Here is an 8,143-nt window from a genome sequence, read left to right as displayed (position 1 = left end):
AGTAAGATTCACTTCCTCTGACCTAGATAGAATTTTATCACAGTCATTTATGTGATTTACCACAAACCTGCGACATCCCTGAGATCCAAAGCTTTATCTTTATCACTTTCTTCACATCGTTTGATAGGAAAATCATCAATGAAAGGCATTGTGATTTGAGGAATAAAGTCAGGTAAGAACTTATTCATCCCATTCATCATATGTGCAACCGAGTTGGTTGCTCCCTGTTGCAAGGTACACATCCTTACCAAACCCAAAGGTGTCCTCATGGTTGTCAAGTCTCTGCTTTCAATTGCAAGCTCAAATTGATCATACCCTGAGTGGAGATCCCTCATTAAGTAGATTGCCCTCCCTGCAAACGCCTCTGCAAACTCATCCACAATCGATCATGTACCTACATTTTCAATTGTTACCTTGTTCACTGGTTGCATATCTTGGATGAAGCGTAGAGCACCATTCTTCTTCGGAACTGTGAACCACCTGTTTGAGTATAGAGCACAAGAAGGCTCCAAAATCCCCATTTTGATATTTTTATTCAATAGCTCTACTAACTTGGGCAAATGAGCCTTTGGAACCATAATAGGCCGTAGATTCCAAGGCACATGAGGTATTGTAAAAAATACTATAGGAGCTACAATAGAAGGATCAACACATCCTATTTCATTGTCTCAAATGAAAAAGCCTTACCATTTTTTGAAAGCATTTCTTTAACACTAGAATGGTAACCTAACAGGACATAAAAGTGTCCTTTCAGGGTTTTGGAAAAAATTTCCAAAACCATAGTAGATCCACTCATTTTAAAAATCCCTTTCATGATGGACCAGTGCATTTTGCCCAAAACAACAATTTCTTACGGTTGATTGCATATAAATAAGAGTGGGGATTTTTGTAGGACATGAGATAAAATGCCCCGCTAACTTCAATGGGTTGGTGACCAAAACATATGGTTGCTTTTACCTCACTAATTTCTTTTTGGGCAAAAAAAATAGGTACAAAAAAGTTGCATTTTTGCCATTCTACGGACCTATCATCAAAGTTTCCATACTCACGCTCAATAAAGATACTATATACATGTTTTCTTAGTTCCCTCTGGGCCTTTGGATTCAAAAGGAGCCATGGAGCATGTCAAAAGGATAATGGATCTCTTACAATTGGAACCTTGGGGGCAATGATAAAGTGCTAAATACAGCAAACATGAAAAAACTGGGTTTAGCATTATCACCTCTAGAAACCCATAGAAACTACTCAATATCTAGCCAAGTTTGTAGTCTATGATTAGATATGGTTACTACCTACAAAATACACACAATTGGCCTAAGAAACTAGAAATATTGAGAAATTTATACTTGCTACTCTAAAATGTATCGTATTCTTCAGCAATCAAAAAACTGAACCATCATCATATACTATGCTTTATAGCATATTAGGTCCCCCAAAACTCAAGGAAGATTAGCTTTATGTTATACATTACACTTACACAATCAAAATTGAATTTGGATATCAAGAAAGCCACCAAAAAAATAATAAAAGTGCTAATTTTGGCCAAAAAACAGGATTATGCAATTCTTGTAAATTGGTCATAACTTTCGATTTTGAAACTTAGCTCTCCCTACAAGCATAAAAACATGTTGAGAGCTACGAAGGCCTAAGCTCTAGCCATCTAAATCTCACAAACATGAAGTTTAGAGTGGTATAGTTGCCAAAAATTGAAAAAAAGCCAAAAACAGGACCCGTTTTTTCACACAGCTTAGGTCAAAAATGTTGTGCAAGAGTAAGGTTAATGGTGAGATTGATACTCCAAAAAAAATGCTAAGTTTTTTTCAGCTCATAAGGCAACTTTGTGGATATATAGAACCTAGAAATTCATTTTCATACTCTTCAAATAATTCAAGAAAAATGGTCACTTAACAGGACACAAAAGTGTCCAAGGACATAAAAGTGTCCTGTTACCATTCTAGTGTTGAAGCACTTTGTCTCCTCATGTGTTAGAAACTCATCGCCACCAACGTGCAACTCTTGAAAAGACTCCTTTGTGAAGGTGTACCCAATCTTTTTAGGATTCCTCAAACTTGGTTGCAAAGCAGGTTGCTCAATCATTTCCCTTTTGTTGGGTGGTAAGGATGAAGTTATTGGTTTCATCTTCTTTGCTACACTCTTGTATTTAGTTTCAACATGGACTTATGGGCCAACTGTTTGCTTGAAACATTGGTTTTCTTTAAAGGCTTCTATGACTTGATATATTTCCATAGAGCATACTTCCACAACTTCATTTTCAAGATGCAAACTAGACTCCATTATAGCATCAAGCTCACCCAGAGTATCTACAAAAGAAACTTGCTCACACAAACCCAAAACATTTTCAGTAGGCTCTAGCAAACCACTCTCTTTCATGCCTATTTGTACATTATGTATATATTGCCTCTCACAACTCTTCAAATCTTCAATTTTTGTAAAACAATATTGATCCATTCCTTGTTACCAAGGAGCCCATTGAGAAAGTTTCACCTATTTTTGTATCAAGCGAGACCCTTTTTCTTTCTGTACCACTGCAATCCTGCTTTACAATGGTACTTGGCCAAAACCCAACATTTCCCTATGATCATGAAACTCTTTGCTCACCTTTGGAAGAGGATGATCTCTGAGGTTGTCACGATTTCTTTCATGGTTTACACAAACTATGAGAAATTGAACAGCACATTTACCATCTTTGCTTTGTATCCTGGAATAAGCTAAACCATCATCCATTACCTTTGTTTCCATTCAAACTCCCACAATGTAGGGTTGTCCAACATTAAGATTATATGAAGATGTTTCCAATATAAAGAAGTTCTTTTCAACCTTTTACATCACCTATTGTTACCTTTACACTTGGACATGCTCCATACAATTCACTTGATGAATTGTTTTGCCACTCTGACCATCCAATCATTCTCTGTGTCCATTGGCCATTTACATTTGTTGTAAAGACTTTTTGATATTATATTTATTTCAAAACCATGGTCAATTAAGGTTACAAATGGTTCTTCAAGATCACCTACCTTGATCAATGTCCCTGTAGTAGCCCGTGCCAAATGGCTTCTAGAATAGTGGCTCCTAGGAATATTTGAGATTCTTCCCCATCATCATCAAATTTCACTTGCCTTACATTCCAAGAAGACTGGTAGCATCCCACCATAGCTTTGTTACCTTCTTTAGCATGCACATGTACTCCTTGTGTCTTCATAGTATTGCCTTCAGCTTGTGGGAGAATAGACTCTCCAAGTGTTTGCTTCTTTCTCTTGATGATGTCGATAATTTCTTCATGGAATTCACGCTTGGCTATGCCAAGCATCTCACCCAAAGTAAACTCAACCTTTCTATTCAAAATCCTCTCCTCTAGAACTGTAGTTTGTAGTTTGTAAGCTGGTACTTTTGGCCTACCTTTTGTTGGCTCCTTTTTTTTGTGTTGTAGATTCCTCCATGGTCACTTTTGGTGAAGGTGCCTTTTGTGTTGGTGGTGCTTGCAAAGTTGATGCATCATTCCTCCCTCCACTTCTTGTAGCTTTTTTGAAGGCCCTTCATCACCATTTTCACGCCTACGCTTGTCTTTTACAATGGCTTCATGGATTTGGAAGTTTGTAATGTTTGTAATGTAGAAATTGATAGACATTGAATCCACTAGATCACTCCAGCCTGTTTCTAGACATATGCAATCACCTACTTCATGTAGAGTCTCTTTTGTAAGCTTTCCTTTTTTAGCTAATTCCATGCCATTTGGCCAAAGTCAGCCATGATGATCAGTCACCTCTTCATCACAAAGATGCTCAATTTTTACTCCATAAGTAGATTCATCAACTAAAGAGGTGGCATGGTTAGTTGCCATATCTTCAACTAAGGTTTGCATTCCCCCCTTCGTAAAGTTAATTCTCAAGGGTAGACCTATCTCTCTTAAGTGGATTTAACCATCCTTAAAAAAGACAACATCTTTTTTCAAAGAATCACTAAAACTATCACAATCCCTTCTTACATGGTCTATACTATCACACCAAATACATCTATTAACAAAACCTTCTTTGGGATGTTGTATTTGCCTAAGAAGCGGCTCTTATGGTTGGCCTTTTTCTTCAAGATTTGCAAGATTCACCTTCAAGTCACGCATTCCCTTCACAAGCTCATCTAGCATAGACACTTAGGAGCTATAAAATTAGGTTTTACCATCTTGCCAGAAGTTGAGGTGAAAGGACTTGTAGTGTTTACTACCATCTTGTCCCTTCTTCTTTGTCATTTGGCAAGCACTAAGACAGCACCTTCAACTTCATTCCAGTTGGTCTTTAGTCCTTGCTTAGCATCTTTATCTTCAAGAATAATCTCTAAATTTTCTTGAAACTCTTTACATGCACCTTGTAAGAAAAGATCTATCTTCTCTGCATCTAGTGTGGCTCTTTCTGTCCTTGTGAGTTTTGCATAGCACCGCTCAAATTCCCTAAGTAGCTCTATTATTGATAGTCCTTGCTTTGGCTTAAATAACCATTCTAAGAATGTCCTTTTGGTCACTCTCTCACAGTCCTCCATGAAATATTCCTCCTTTAAAGCTACTTTCAGTTCTTTCCAATTTCTCCCATTCCCATTTTTAATTCCCTTAACATGTTCTCTAATTTCTAGAGCAATAACTAGCTCAAAGCTTTGAATCATCTCACCTTCTGACACGCGATGCAGCTCCATCTCCTTCACATACTCGCGTAAGTACTTGGTTACATATTTTCCATTTAACTGGTCCATTCTATTGACGACCTCTTGTATGGCCTTGGTTGTTGAAATCTCCCTTCTTTCAGTGGCATGTTGTTGTTACATGAACATCGCAAATGCTTGAGACATTTGCATTTTTACTGGGTCAAAATGCATACCCTATTGCTCAACATGATCACACATGGTTACCCAAAAGCTCTCACCCTGGCAGATTCGTGTCGGTTTACCAAAAATATGTCGAGAAATTTGCGGTCTTGCCAAGAAAGCACCACGCTTTTGGCTGTTGTGAGAGAACTCCAACTATTTGAAGGAGTTATACCATAGATGCCATGAAGTCTAGGGTTTGGAAGGAAGTGCAATCAAAGAAGACCCATTCTTTCTCTCTTGCACTCACACACACACAAATAAAGAACACAAAATAGAAGATCAAAACAACACAAAGATGAAAACATCAAGGCTATGGTCGTATCGTATCATGGGTAATATGAAAACGTTAATAGATGAGTTAATGGCATTCGATATTTGTTGATCAAATAGGCTACAAATTGTTCTTTGGAATTGTAATTTTGTGCTTACCATAATATATATGTTTTTTCTAGTGATTGGGGTTAATTGTGTGTACAAATCCTCTTGGTTCATAGCAAGATAACTAAACTTAAGTCAAAAGAAAAGTTATAGTCTATAAGGGGTAGTATGATGGGATCCGGTGAAAGAAGTATTTCATTGAGCCTTTCTGGGTCAAAGAGAAACATTATACGTTGTTGAAAGTGTATTTTATGGCTAATCCATACATTAATTAATAGATCGCACATAGTGGAAGCGATAGAAATTCACATCATGAGGATTATTCATCTAGGATAGTATGTGAGAAATGTAGATATGAGAGAAGTGAAGGAAAGAGAATTTTCCTCCCAAGCCCTGTTCTTGCTCGTAGGCAATAAGGATACTATGGGGAGAGATGTACATGTAGCAAGGAGAACCTAGAATTTGTAGAGAGAATGAATTTATAAGAGTGAGAGAGATAAGATGAAATTAGAGATATATGTTGGATTAGAGATGCAGAAAAAGAAAACAACAAGAAATCAACAAAATATCAAAGTAGAACACATCTTACTTGACAAACCATTTGGAAGTTATCCACCATTTTTTTATGGAGAGAGAAGAAGAGGGAAGACTTCAAACCTTGATTGATGCACCAAGTTAAATTCCTTCTTTGATTAGAGATTATCTTCCAAGGATAGCTTACAAGATTGGCTAGTCTTCCTCTAGGAGTAAGTAGGCCTAGGCTTATGTTTATGGCTAAGTACAATTAGGCATTACTACTCTCACTCCCTCTTAATTAGAGATTATCTTCCAAGGATAGCTTGCAACATTGGCTAGTCTTCCTCTAGGAGTAAGTGTAGGCTTAGGCTTATGTTTGTGGCTAAGTACAATTAAGCATTACAACTCACTCCCTCTTGAATTCATCTCATGAATGGCTTGGATGGTTTTCAAGAAAGAATAGGTCCCCTTGTATAGGTGAAGGGAACACCCAAGGGTTTACAAAAGAAGAGAAGGGCCAATGTGAACAGAAACTGGAAAAGTTTGAAATGGGTTGTCCCTACATGATGTGGGCAGACTAGGGTCCAGTATCTTGATCATATCTCCTCAACCGTGGCTCCAAGTAGAAAAGTAAAAGGATGTGTGCATGGTTAGGTGGACTAAATACCTATGTCCCGGACATTGGTTGTGGAGAGGTAGCTTCTTGCATATCAAAGCAGGAACCAAGAGAAGAGTTCTAAATAAAACTTTAAAGTTTCAAAGCGTGGATATTTATGATTAAAATATTCCCGCGACCTTTGGTAATTTTGTAGTTCCATAGTTCCCTCCACGCCCCTCGAGAACTTTCAAACAAAATTAGTCGGATGTCTCTCTCTCTCTCTCTCTCTCTCTCTCTCTCTCTCTCTCTCTCTCTCTCTCTCTCTCTCTCTCTCTCCTTCTCTCTCTCTCTCTCTCTCTCTCTCTCTCTCTCTCTCTCTCTCTCTCTCTCTCTCTCTCTCCCTCTACATGCACAGAACCAAGCACAGGAGAGTGAGCATTGATATTCTTGCAGAAACATTTTCACAGAAGCTTCTCTACAAACCAAACACAGAAGGGGAGTTTCTTAAAAATTTGGTAGTCTTGTAGGAGCATTTGCACATAAGCTTCTTTTCTAGGCAAAGACAAACACAGAAGGGGAGTTTTGCATGAGGTTTTGCAGAGAAGATGTTTTGCTTTTGTTTTCCAATCGGCAAGCAGCTAGAGCAGCTTTTTGAGCTAAGCAGAGAGGGTGTTGGTAGTGAGGCAAGAGGTTTCAAGCAACAACTACAGCTACAACTACAACTACAACTTATACATTGCAGGAAGAGTGGTCAGTGTGCACTCTTTTCCACATATCAAGAAGGCCATGGTGGGAAGATAGCCACGTCTTGACCTTACAAGCGGTAGGACTTTAACTTCGGTCTACATGGCACCCGCATCGAGTGGAGCAACCTCAAGCATTGGATCAGCATTGGTTCAAGTACCCTTAGGTAATGGGTTTATTGGAGAAAGAAATAGGAATGCATCTATGGAAAGAGCATTGATTGGGGCATCGGCAAGTTTTGGAGCAGGGATAATAGATGGAATAGCATGTGTTGAAGCTCCCTCAGGTTTTGGAGCATGTGCAAACCATGCCGGCATTTGTGAGTGTGCAAAATGTAGAAGGCTTGCTACCAGAAGTTATGAAGCTTGCAGAAAGAGAGAGTATCGTCGCAAGCTCAAGGAAATTCAGAACCAATATCCATCTCATCCGATTATTGCGAAATGCCAAGCTATCGCAAAGCGTATTGTCACATGTTTCAAACAGCACACAAGAGGCCTTGACAACGAGACAAAGGAATCCATCCTGAAGGATGTGCTAAATGATGGTTGTATGCGTGGGCTCAAAATTGAGACCTGAGAAAATCCAGCGCTAGTGGGTTTCAGGGACACTCTTTCCACCATCAAGAAACCCGGGAGCAAGAAAGAATTGTTTCTTTAGAGGGCGACTATCATGATGGCCATGAGAGCGCTGGCCCCAAACATTTATGCAACTTCAAAACTTCTAGGGACACACCGTAGAAACTTCTACGCAGCAAGACATAAATTAAAAAATGAATCCTTTCCATTGCATTTATGCGAGCGACAGGCACGCACAAAGGATGCAATCTCTCATGAGGTCAAAAAATTGGTGCTCTCCTTTTGGACAAGGAATACGTGTGTCTCATCGAACAAGAAGGATGTGTGCGGAAGACAAATCAAGAGAAAATTGTGGCAGAAGCATCCTGTGCATCTTCTAGAGCAACCCCAGGTGAATGTTTTCTGCATTATGATTTTTTTTGCATTCTGATGTTTTTCTGCACTTTGAAAAGCGTCTTGA

General features: G+C 38.8%; 1 pseudogene; it reads left to right on the top strand.

The window, feature by feature from the left end:
* Positions 1-7,150: 7,150 nt before the first annotated feature.
* Positions 7,151-7,684, top strand: LOC147421897 (uncharacterized; annotated as a pseudogene).
* The last annotated feature ends 459 nt before the right edge of the window (positions 7,685-8,143 follow it).

Source organism: Adiantum capillus-veneris, chromosome 27 (assembly GCF_014529385.1).
Source record: "Adiantum capillus-veneris isolate H3 chromosome 27, ASM1452938v2, whole genome shotgun sequence".
Taxonomy (NCBI): Eukaryota; Viridiplantae; Streptophyta; class Polypodiopsida; order Polypodiales; family Pteridaceae; genus Adiantum; species Adiantum capillus-veneris.
This window is presented reverse-complemented; position numbering and strand designations above follow the sequence as displayed.